Here is a 13,167-nt window from a genome sequence, read left to right as displayed (position 1 = left end):
TGGTCTAAATTTAGGATAGACAAACAGAATGGAAGAGTAAACTAGCACTAGTAAGAAACTATTCAAAAGTATTTTTCAGGACCCTTGGTTATGAGTTTTCCACCAAAGCAAGAGGAAGTTGCTTCTTGTTGCTATTTTTGAACAAACCCAGAAATAGAAATACCTGTTAAGATAAGAGAAGTATCTCCATATAAGTTTTTACTTAAAGAATAGAAAGAACTGAAAGATAAATACATCGCTGAAGCGTGTAGTAGATTAATTGTAAGATACTATATATATATATATATATAAAATATATATATAATACATATATAATCACTAAATTAACAAAAAATAAAACCGTCAATCAAAGCAAAATCTGTCAGCAATAAGTGCTACGTCCAGCATGCAGAGGCCAGGACCCCCTCCCTGTACAACTGGGCTGAAGTGAGATGTACTGGGCACAGCTGGGATGTGCCTCAGGGTGTGCGATATCAAGAAATAACAGGTGGAAAAAAACAGTAGAGCATGGCTGAAACACATGTGATCACTTCAGAATCTGTCAGCAATGTTAAAATTAAATTTGTGCAAATATTTACAATGGTTTACATTAAGAATGAAAATTCAAAATTGACTGAAGGTTTTCAGAGTCCAATTAGTAATGGCCTTACCTCTTGGGAGTGCTGAGAACTCACTGGGTAAGTTAATCTGCTCTGATTCTTTCTGTATCAGCAGATTTAAACTGGAGAGAGAGCGAAAAGAGGAGAGAAGAGAGGAGGATAAAAATATATAAAAGGGAATACGGTATTTTAAGGAAAATAAACTTTGAGAGAGACAAATTGAGAACGTGTGTAAAGACATAGAATTCCCATGAGGTTATTTGCTATGCTAGCTAGTTTGCAAGACAAGACCTAGCAAAATTCAAAATAGCAATTGCCCATAATAATATTAGAGAAGAAATCAGTGTGGTTGTTTGAAATGACATCTTTGAAATTTTCACACAAGCTTACTAGTGCTATAAAGAATGGTTAAAATCCATTCAGTGCTTCATAACAGGATGCTGAAAGGTCATAAGAGAACAACAACAAAAAAATCAGTTCATATGTTCACGTAGCTCAGAAAGATTCTACTTCATAGAAAGATTATTCTTCTACTCTTGGACATCTATTGATCCCAGTCAAAGGCAGGCTATTAAATATGGAATTTCAGTGTGTGGGTTAGCCACAGGAATTGCACTGAAGATTGTTTTCTAGAAGTTCTTAGGTTAGCTTGAGTCTGGGGTACATGCAAAAGATAAGAGCAAAAGATGTAAAAGCAGAAGAGTTCAAAAGGACAAATGTAAACAAACCTGGAGACGAGGAATGAATTGCATTCATCAGTTAGCGTTCATATTCAGATAGGTCATTGGGAAGGGGAAATCATCTGATATTGATTACAACGTGTTAAATGGATGTTAAAAGATAATATCTTTCTATGATATTACCCTTATTACTGAGAATGCTAATGACGTATGGGAAACTGCAAGAATAAGGTCACAGTATTTCTCTTAAGCAACTGTCTGTAGAACAGAAATGACAAAGTTGACTTTTCCTTGACAGAGCTGGGTGCTGAGAGTTGATATGAGAAGGAGGTCAGTATGGAAATAAACACCAGAAAACCTATTGTGAATGTGCTCCTCTGTAGAAGAAAATGACAGATTGTTGTGTTACTGCCAGAAGGGAAATCTCTTCGCTTTGCTTTTGTTTTTCTTTTGAAATGCCAATACTGCAACTGCTGTATTAAATTAAGGGCTTTAATGGAACAAAAGTGTATCAATACATTTGCTTGATTTATATTTTCATTTCTAGCAACATTTTAATAGCGAAGAACATTTTGTTTCGTGCAAAATGTGGTGTACAGAACTGTAGTAAGGTTATGAGTTCCCAAGGCACTGCAGTAAGACTAGATAGTGTGCTGCATCTACCCAGATGTCACTGGATTAGTGCTGGGTAGCAGACCTTCAGCAGGGTCTGCTCCCGCTCTTGGCACTGAAGCAGGATGATGAACATTCGACTAACTTAAAATGTTGGCATCTCTGACTGCAGAGGTATGTAGATTAAAAACAGTAGGGGCTTTCCAAGGTGCTGGAAAGGAGTGGTGAGAGTGGGAGGCAAAGGAGCCACCGGAATTTTTCTCCAGGTGCAGAGGCTAAAAATGTTTTGACGTCTTCCTCTTTAGAAGGCTAAGTCAGAGGGAAGAATGAGAGGGGCTTTCACAAAGGCTCTGTGTGGGTGTTGAAAATGAAAACGCAGTAAGGCCATAGTCTTCAAATTCATACAGTGAATAAGTTCAATAATGTCACAGGGTCTGAAGTTGTGATATTAATTCCTCTTATAAACCTTGATGCCTCTCATGCTGCTGGGAGTCTCGTGTCGCTGTCACATGCCCTCTCCATTTGCAGTGGTTTTGGATCCTGGGCTGTTATTGACCTGTCACAAAGGTGACAAAGCCCTGGAGTGGGCTGCCCAGAGGGGCAGATCCTCTGGAGATAATAATGACCTGCCTGGATGCTTTCCTGTGCGACCTATTGAAGGGAACTGCTTTAGAAGGGGATTGGACTCTATGATCTCCAGAGGTCCCTTCCAACCATTACAGTTCTGAACTTCAGACAGCTGCTGCCTCTTTCTGTGCCTGTTCCCCTTAACAGATTTTTGTCAGCTGTTCATTTAGATTCTGATTGTGTACCATCTTGTGCAGTCTAGAAGTTAATGCACAAATGGAAGTTAAGGTCAAACAAATACAGGTCATTGCAAGACTGAGGTACATGCAGTCTTTTGTGAACACTTGATGTGTGTATATATATACCTGTACCTGAAACAGTACCATCCAAATCACCTGGGCACTCAAGACTAGTTAATGCTTTATGACAGTGATGGAGACTTGCTGTTGGGCAATGAACACTCCTCACAGAGCAAAATGCTGCCCTTATGGTAGCAGGCGTTGCTACTGAGAGTTTCAGGTAAGCTGAGCGTCTCTGACAATAGTATACAGATAACTTAAAGCAAGAGAACTCAGTGTATTTCTTGTCTTGTTATTTTTCCGGTCCATCTCCACAGACAGTGGTGTTTTCTTGCAAGAGCAACTTAGAAACTATGTTTCTTCCACTGCTGACTTGTTTAGGGCAAGGGAGGCATTTCAGCACTGGGGCTGACCCCTTTTGTTTTCGATGTCTTTTGCGCATAACCTCCAAAACATGCAAGTTTCAGGCTGCTTTCCTCTCAACTCAGCAGAAAACTACTACTGCTGATCTCTATGGCAGAACGATGGGTGACAAACTGCCTTGTCATTTCAATCAGAGCCACCCACACTTGTCATCTGATTTATCCAGGGTTAAACCGTTTATTACACACCAGCCTGGGGTAGCTGTTTTTCTTAATCTCGTGTCATAACTGTTGTGGGTTGGAGGCGGGAATGAAAGCACCTGGTGGCTGAAGTGACAGCTTTATTCTCGGATCTGAGTACTCAGCTGAAAGGAAAAACAGAGACAGGAACACTGGGTTTAGTGCAGTTTAGTGCGATAATGTGTTTTGTAGCATTAAGAGTTTGTTTAAAATAAATTATATTGCAGTTCTCACCGCCTCCTACTTTCAACTTTACATACTGCATGTATTTTCTGTGTTTCTCTTGTTTCCCTCTCCCACATGAAACGACTTCTTGTTCGTTTTTGCTGCTTTAATTGGAGTATATTCAACAAATTATTAACAATTCTTGTGTCAGTTTTTGTTTAAAAATAAATAAGGAAAAGATAGTGTAGACCCAGCTGGTTTAGTTTGTCTCACATAATACAAGCACACTTCTCAGTGCTTCTTATTTTTTAACTTCGTCATGTTCCTTCTCAGTGTGTTAACTGTTTCTGAATTACAAACTTATTTTTCTTCATCCTGCCCCTGTACTGTTAGGGAAATACCATTTGGTGCCCTAGGAAGTGGGTGCCTGGTTTTGAATCGGAATTGCTTTGCTTCCAACTTACCCTGCAGCTAAGTGGAAAAGAATATTTACAGGTATTAATACATTTGTGGCTAAGAATAGCTGTGTTAATACCTTCACCCTTGTATATGACTTTGCTCATTAAATATACATTAGTAATTTCCTGAACAACCCATTGTCAAAAACTGAGTGGGTATATTAGGGAAAGATGATTGTCTGTCATGTTTCTTAAACATCTGGATGTATTGCAAAGAATGCTACCTGGATTTGGTTTTGGGTTGACTCACTATGACAGCTTTTCATATATGTGATTAAAAACCATCAGCAGCATCTGTTATTTTAGGCTGTTTTGGAGAAATGTTGGGTTTTTTTTTCCCCCTTTTTTCTTTTTAACATAAACATTATCAGACATTTTGTGTTAATACATCAGAGAATGCAGTGCAGAACAAAAAATAAAGGAATAAAATAACAGTATTAATTGGAGACTTGAGGTTAACAGCCCAACTGTACACACAGCACAGCTGTGAATCACGAAAAGTTGAGGGAAAAAGGAATAATTAGATAATTAGCTTCTGGAAATAAAATGGCTGTACCGGAGTTATTTGGAATAAATATGGGACACTGACCTGATAAAGAATTTATTTCAGGGGAAGCACTAGGACTTTGAATGAATTTTCAAAGAGCGTCAAAGTGCTGGGTATTGTGTGCATGTATTTTTTTCGGACCTGAATCACCTAAATGCTGGCAGCACTACCAGATATTCGTTTCTAACAGATAACTTTTGATGTCTCAGACATACTAAGCAATTCTAGTGACTCAGGCTTTAAAACTGTGTAACTTGTTATAGGCAGGTTCCTTATTTCCTCCTAGTTTAGCCAAATTCAACTCGATAAAAGGGAACATTTCAATATGTTATGTCAGTAACACATTGCAAGCTAAAAATAGATGTATTCCAATTCTGTAGATGCTCTCCAAAAAAATGCTGCATACAGCCAAGGTTGTGTTCTGTGGCAAGACTATAGTGATTGCTAGCTAAAGAAGGGCTTCTTCTTGTACAGAAAGGCAACATTAGTCGTCTAATGTGCATCCTTCCCTGGGACTTCTGATAGGACTCTACCAGCAATGTTTCTCTCTTTATTTAAGAATACTGGAAGCAGACTGGAGTATTTTTTATTAGGAACTCCCTAATTCTTTTCCACTGTTTAATTCAGAACTACTATATTGTGGCAGCCTTGGCAGAAGTTTTTAGAGTTCTTTGCTTCGGATGAGCTGTAAGGCATTTCTATGCTAGCAGCACTCAGTACCTTTACATTTCCAGCATGTGTCTTAGGCCTTCTTTCTCTCTAACGTGTAAACCTCTTGGGGCCTCCAGGAAAAGGGCAAACTTATCCTGTGGGACATTGCTTCTGTGCAAGTGTCCAGCAAGAAAAACAATCACATGGTACTCGCAGAGGAACTATGGACAGCAAAGTACTACGAAGAATCATTACATTCCCTCTTTCACTGGGAAACAATTTATGCAGACTATTAGTGAAAAAGCAAAGGAGAACTGAGTAACTCCAAAGGATCTGTAGTCCTTCCTTTTCCTTTCATTATTCTTTCTCTTTTCTTTGTTATCCTTCCCCTTCCTACCAAGTCACTAATCTGTTCTTTATGTAGTAGTCTTTGAAGTATAAATCCATACATCATACGGACTGATATGAGGGAAAATAATTGCGTGATTTGAAAGAGACTGCTCCGTGTCCGAGTTCAATTTCAGTTTTTAGATTCTCAGTTCAGAGCCATCTCTCAATGCCTAAGTCGTGCTAAGGCCAAATAAATGAGGGATAAGAATGGAGTCCTGTGATGTTCCCTTTTCTGATTGTGAAGAAAAGGGAAGCAGAAGCTACCTTGCATTAGTGCAGGCAGGAAAATTCCAAGATACAATGAATGTCATCAGACAAATATTAAATTATTTATAAAGTGGTTGCAAGTCAATCTTTTGGCTTGATACCGTGAGGGGCTTGGACCTAGAACTTCTACTGAAATGAATAAGAGCAGTGGGATCTCCATGATTATGCAGAATTGGGCCCTCTACCGATACGTGGGATTACTTGGTCACAGGTGCCCCATTTTAATTGTAATTTGTTATAGGATGATTTAAAATTGGAGAGCTTTTCTGTAAGATGTATATGGAGGGGGAGGAAGGTGAAGATGAAAGGAAGAGGAGGAGGGAATGAGGCAAATATTCTGTAAAAGGTTAAACTACTTGCAGAGACAGCGCAGGTGGGAACAAAAGGGAAAGCATCACTTAGTGGATCAGAGGATAAGCAGCAAAGCAGAAGATTAAGGAGAGAATCGTTGATTTGATGGCCCAGTAACTTACCTTTGTATCATCCTCCTCAGATTAGAAATGATTCTGGGAAGGCAAGCTGTGGCTCAGAGAAAAGATGCAATTCAAACACTGCTTTGATTGTGACCTCTAAGGTAAAGGTAGAAATGACCTTCCTAGAGTTTTGCTTACATGGATGGGGATGAGCACAGAATCCTGGGGGGATCTCTGGAGCCATCTGATAAAAGATTGTTCTGGCTGAATCTCACACAGCATTGAGCTGTGATAGCAGTGTCATTCTTGCAGATAAGTACATAGGTTTGGGTAGACATCTACACTGTCCATCTAAACCGTTCACAACATTTCTTGTTTTTCTCCTTTTTAAAATACTTTCTATCTCAGATATTTCAGTTTCTTCTGCGCTGGTTGTCTGTAAATAATCCTTCCTACTCCTTCACTAACTAGGCAGCAGAAACTGGGATTGAACCAGTGTGGGATCACTTCTCTGTAAGATAGAAGCATAACAAACTTGCTGCTAATAGTTCAGAAACAGAAGAGCAGTAATCAATTACAACTCTGCGATCTTTTACCACAGTGGGCTGAAATGTTTCTGGGTAAATTCAGTGGTGAAGACATGAGAGACAGTTAGTCAAGTAACATAAAATGCAAACAGACTTAACCAGAGATTGATTCTAAGGGTAACTGAAATGGTTAATTGATAAGATTGTCAGTTATCTTCACATATGAATGGATGGTAGACCTATCTGAGTCATTTTTCATGTTGCTACATAGAAAAGAGAAGGAGTTTAGTGCCGGTATTGTAAAGGACATGGTGAAGTGGCTAGCAAGAAAGTGTCAGTAGGACATGCTGCAGGAGAAAACTGAAGACCAAACAGATGGTTAGTGGGAATTTCTAATAGCTTATCTGGATATTACCATTTAATGTCTTAGCTAATAACAGTAGCAGAAAAAAGGAGTATGTGAATAAAAATCGCTGAAGACACAAGGCTGAAACACGTCTTCAGCACAGAAGCAGACTGAGATATTTGACTGGATTTCATGGACTGGTACGAATAATGGGGGCATTCAAGGCCAGGCTGGATGTGGCTCTGGCAGCCTGGTCTGGTGGTTGGTGACCCTGCACATAGCAGGGGGATAGAAACTGGATGATCATTGTGGTCCTTTTCAACCCAGGCCACTTTATGATTCTTTGAGTGTAGACATGTTATCTATTATTCAGATGCTATTGCTATACAGTAGAAGATATGAGGAACTGTACTTTTATATGAATGTTTTTTAATAACTTGAAACAAACAAAGTTAGTACAGAATTAATGTTAAATTAATTGAAAATAGGAACCAGAGTTTCTGAGTCCGTAAAAGTAACTCAGGTTCTGAAACAGCACGCCAGAATGAGCAGGGGAGTTTAACTGCTGAAGTTGCCCCTGCTGATCTTAAAATGGAGCATGAACTGTGCTTGTGCATCTCTGGGATAGGGCAATAGGAAGGCATTTTTGGGTTTCATCTGTAATAACTCTTCCAGTAAGTCCTGTTTATCTCTGCTCAGAAAGCCCAGACCATTGCCACCTTATGTTCCTGCCAATTAAGCCTCTCTAATTAACAATACAGCAGTAACCTGAAAAGATCATGATTTTCCTTCCCTTCTGTTAGAAGTTGAGGAAGAATGAGATGAAAATTGCTATCTGAAGTTCAACAGAAGTTTGTAACAACTCTAATGATGATTACATACAGCAATACATTGCTGCTGTGTGAAGTTATGTCTTTTTAAGCCTTATTTGAATTGAATGCAAGTGTTGTGTTGTCTACTATCTTCAGCTGCATTCTGTTCAGTGACAAGGAATTCAGCCTGATGACAAGAAGGTATTCCAGAGCCCTCATTCTTTTTGCTTGAATGTGCTTTCTTCTACTGAGGCATAAAGAGATGACTGAATTTTTAACATTTCCCCCACCTTAAACCTTCTGCCATGTTTAGCCTTGATTTCTGTACCCTAGTGATTTTGATTGTGCGCATAAACATTTATTGACTGTGTGTTTTAGCACATACAGAGAGGAAATCATTATTGGCATCAAATCTGAAACATTCAAGTAACATTAATACACAACTCTAGATCCCACTTCTTAGGAATGCTGCTAAATTCTGAAGGAGCAGGACTAAGGTTTAGTCAAAAAATGGTGTGTAAAATTTCTTTTCTCTCACTCTTTCTTCTCGGTGCTGAAAGTGTGCTAAAATTGCAGGGAAGTGTGGCTCTTGAAAGGAAGGTGATAGGTGGAAGGTGGCAGCTTGGCTTTGTGTCAGAGAGCCTGAGATTGATAAGAATCCCTGCCTCAATATCAGTGTCACCGAACTCCGTCTTGCAAAACATTTACCCAGTTCTGTTTGTTGTGGAACTGTTAGTGTGTGATATTTTTTCAAGTACATTGTGCTTTTGTTTGTATTTACTAAAAACTTGATTGCGGGCTAACTACTTACATAACCCTTTGTTTTTTCTACGTGTTGTGTTGGCAGTTCAGTAGCTCTGCTTTTCCCATCTCTTGCTATCTGAATTTCCACCCCTGCTTGCCTCTACAGATCTTTTCTGCCCTTCTGTGCCCAATTCCTTGCTGTGTTTGTAGCTCAGGGTGCTGCAGAATGGTTGTTAGTGGCCACCTGCACCATCTGACTTTGACCTCACTGCATCCCGTGGTTTTTCTCCAAAACTTGCAGAAATGCTGATGGGCTGGAAAGCTTTTCTGCAGTGGGAAGGGACGTACTGGCAAACAGACTGTCTTTAAGGCTGATATGGAAGAAAACCATGGTGACAAGAGTGTTCAGTAAACATCTTCAAGTGTCAGAGCATCATCAGGTTGTGACTGCGTGGCAGTCTGGGCAATGGAACATACGTGGCTGCACCGTGGAGGTTAAAAACAAGCAGAAGCAAAACCCACGTAGAGTCAGAAGGCCACGGCTTCTATGAACTCAAGTGTTTCCGCATATGAGTGACTCCCGTGGGGTCTGCTGCTGCCTTTTATCGTAAACGGTAGAATGCAGCTGGGCTGGTGCTTGCCATGCAGGAGCATGCTGCAGAAACCCCATCTCTGACCTATGTGCTGAATGAACCAGGCCCGGTCTGCAGCCTGACAGGGCTCTCGTGCAAGTGGTTTTGGTTAAGGGCTAGCAAGACAGGTTTTTATCATACAGAGGAAGCCAGTCTGCATCCCGAAGAAGGTTGTTGTTGACTAAGCCAGATAAGTTTTTAAATACAAATTGTTATCTTGCCATTCAGTGGTTGAAATTTCTCCATCCAACTGCACTGACTAAATTTAAAATTCAACTTGCTGTAATTTTCATATGTAATTGTAGTGAATTAAAGTGATCTCTAAATATCAGGATAGTAAAGACAAGTTTCTGAATTACGCCAGAACACTGAGACTTACAATTAACCCCAGAAAAGATTTTTAAGGCTTTTGTCTGTTCTATTTACTTTTAAGCTGTTTGATATTTATAAATAAATAAAGGTATTTCTTGAGGTTTTTCAACTAAAAAATTACATGAAAAAGCATATGGTTTTATTTCTACTTCTGATATGTCAAGAAACCAAACAAAAATGGTAATGACCCAAATATTTGGGTTTTAATTCTACAGAATGAAAATGTTTATAAGCTGTAATCTCCACCATGCTAACACTCAGTTTTATTGTGTTTTATGAACATTTAAACAAAGAGGGAATGTTGATTTTTGTTAGCCATATCGGGATAAGTATGTGAATACAAATTTGCAGCAGTCGGTATTAAAACTGAATTTTGGCACTTTTTTCTCATCTTGTTTCCTTAAAACATAGGCAACGGTGGTGTTAGCTATGAAAAATCATTTTTGTTTATAGCACAGTAATAAATGTAGCTTGAACTTCTTAGTGTGTTGGCAAACTCTGCCAACAACCTCAGGCACCACAAGGACTGATTATTTTTTTTTTATCATTAGAGTGGCTTAGGAGCACGCATGCCTTTTTCTTCAGAGTGCATTAGGACAAAATAATTCTGCTATTTTTGGCTGAGTTATCAGGTTTATTGGGGGCTGGAAAGAGCATTCAAGAAGGCAACAACTATAGCAGCTTATGCTACTGAATGAAGGCATCTATGTTTGCTGCTTCAAGGAGGACATAATCTGGGCCCTAAGCAATTGCTTCTTTTTTAGAATAAATGAACACATCAGTTATGAAATTTAACAACTTATTTCTACAAAGGAAAATGTTCTCATGGTACAAATATTTAGCTGTGTATGTTAGCACAACAAATGTGCTAACAGCTGATGATCAAAAGAAAGTAGGTGAATAACATGCAAATAAGTTTTGAAAAACATCTTGTTATGATCAAGTATCTTCTTGTCTGTTCTCCTGTTAGTAAGTTAGTCCTCTCCATCATAAATGGAGTGCTGTCAGTGCTGCTGACAGGCAGCACTTGATGTAGTTTGTGTAATTCACCTTCTTGTCTTTTAGTCCTTTCTGTGTAGGAACATCTGCCAGGTGTCAGGGCAGCTTTGGGCTAGGGCAGTGCAGTGCTTTAAAGGACTGATGTGATGTGAGTGATCACTGACACTTTGATATTGGCTTATTGATGGACTTGTCAGTATCTGTGGTTCTGGTGATGAGGCTTCACAGCTACACAAACTGGGAACGTTGTAAATAAATTCTGAGAATAAAGACAACAACTGATTTTTATGGTTCTCTTCTCCATGCAATGGAGGTACTAACTACTACTTGTAGAGCACTACGCACTTTCTCTAATAGCTTGAGATCAAATGTACAGGCTCCATTTGCTGACCTGATATTTTTTTAACCTCTGAATAACTTTCTGACCCGTCTTTAAATCATGAATTTTATTGTGTGTCTTACAGAAGTGGTAATTTTTCTTCAAACCTTGGCTTCTGAGGGTTCATGTAATTGCCCACATTCTTAATTTGCGTCCTCAGAAAAATACGTACATTATTTTTATCTGGTTTTGACTTTATGATGCCAGAAGAACTTGGAGCATGGATGGCAAAGACTGATTAGAAAGAAAACAGAGGATGCTACGTTTTTCTGTCAGGATCTTAGTGTTATAAAGGAAGGTACAAACGGAAACCTGGAATTTTTACTTGCTTACGATAACACAAGAACTGGAGCAAGTGTTAAATACACAGTGGTGGGTTAAACTGGGCTGGTATGCAGGTATGATTACCAGCCCATCCATGTTGTCTGAAGCACTAGTGTTGTCTCTGACACGGCTGGCTGGCCAGTGAGACCTAGGCCATTCAGAAGGAACCCTCTCTTGCACAGCCAGCACATCTCAGATTTTGGACAAGCAGAGCAGCCCAGCCCCTCAGGCAGGTGGGGCCTTGCCGGCTGCCCTGGGCTGAGCTGCTCTCTGCGGCATGGGCTTCAGGGCTTGTCCACTGCAGGGCCAATCCATGCACTCGACCTGGGTGCATTCTCAGCAGCTAGCTTGCTCTCCCAGCACAGAGCAGTAGAAGGGACCCCGCCGAGGGAAACCATGAGAGGTGGGAGTGCTGTGCTGGGACCCATTTCAAAGGTGGTGTGACTTCCTCTGTGCTGCGGTCCTGGCACCCTCTGATCTGTGCGGGGAAGGCAGGGAGGCTCCCCTACAACATGGCATGCAGGGTAAGTGCCTCCCTTCCTTGGTGAGCTCTTTCTTTAATATGTATCTGCCTGGTTGAAAGCTGCCGCTACGTGAGTGATCTTTGCTGCGTCCTCCTCTCTCTGGTTAGCAACTTGCCATGAGCATGGCTGGGGAGCAGATACACAGGCACTTCTGTGCATTCACATCCACAACACACTCCTTATACATATATATGTGTACATATACATGCACAAACAACCCTGGTATATAACGGGGAATACAGCAATTATGTAGCCCGTGTGCAAAAGCAAAATGGCAATGGACGAACCAAAAGGCTTAAGGATCTCTTTCAGACTGAATATGATCGTTGATTTAATCAAGTCCTACATTACTGGAAGATGAAATCAGAGGAGAATCCTGTTGTATCTCTATTTCTTTCCATTTATCTGTCACTGAAGTCGGTAGTTTCAGGAGCAGGATGATCTGAGGCAGCATTAATGCAAAATAATGGGAAAAGAGAAAAGATGTTCTTGAATTGAAGATGTTTTCAAAAGTTCAGTGTAGGTTTTTGTTTTGATTATTTAAACTCTGCTACACGTTTGCAACTGTGTGCCTTAATCTTTTTGATTGTGCAAAAGACCTTCAAACCTTTTCTTGCAAACACCGTGTAATGCCTCTGCAGTTCTGACTGCAGCTCATACCTGCTGTTCTAAAATACCACAGCTCTATGGGCAGTGTTATGTTTTGTGGTTACCTTTATTTCTATGAGAAAGTTTTAGCCCGGCCTCATACAATAAGAATTTAACCTTCTGAGTGTTTATTATGACTTTGAAATGACAGTGCATGAAACATTTGTAGGAAGCCATGTTTTATTCCTACATGTTCAAAATTGTTGCTTGCTCATGGGAACCAATACAGTATATTGCAGAGAGCACAAGCAGGGCTTTTTTGCCCTTTGACATAATAACTTGAGCTATATTTCCCCAAATCTTTTAAAGTCAATTATTCAGATTGAAACCTTCCAGTTGCTCATTATGAAGGAGTGGGAGTTGGCAAGAAATAATCAGAAAATACGTGCTTCTATTCTGGGTGCTTCTTATAAAAGAGGGGAGAGAGTATTTATGTATTGGTGGTTACTCTTTGTGGATGTGAACTTGTTTTTCCCTCTGGCAATTTCATTTTTCAATTCCAAAGTCAAAGCTGCCTTCTGACAAGAGATCTATATTTTGCCTTTTATAAAACCCAACGCAAACCAAAGCTCACCAAGCCTTGTAGCCTTTCCTTTTTGTCTGAGCATGT

General features: G+C 39.8%; 1 protein-coding gene across 1 annotated transcript in view; it reads left to right on the top strand.

Annotated features, from left to right (window-relative positions):
• The window catches only part of CD247 (CD247 molecule), a 47,215-nt gene that overhangs the window by 13,786 nt on the left and 20,262 nt on the right, over positions 1-13,167 (top strand).

Source organism: Lagopus leucura, unplaced genomic scaffold (assembly GCF_019238085.1).
Source record: "Lagopus leucura isolate 7727_CA_CO unplaced genomic scaffold, USGS_WTPT01 Super-Scaffold_100001, whole genome shotgun sequence".
Taxonomy (NCBI): domain Eukaryota; kingdom Metazoa; phylum Chordata; class Aves; order Galliformes; family Phasianidae; genus Lagopus; species Lagopus leucura.
Note: the sequence above shows the minus strand (reverse complement) of the source record. Positions and strands in the feature narration are given on the sequence as shown.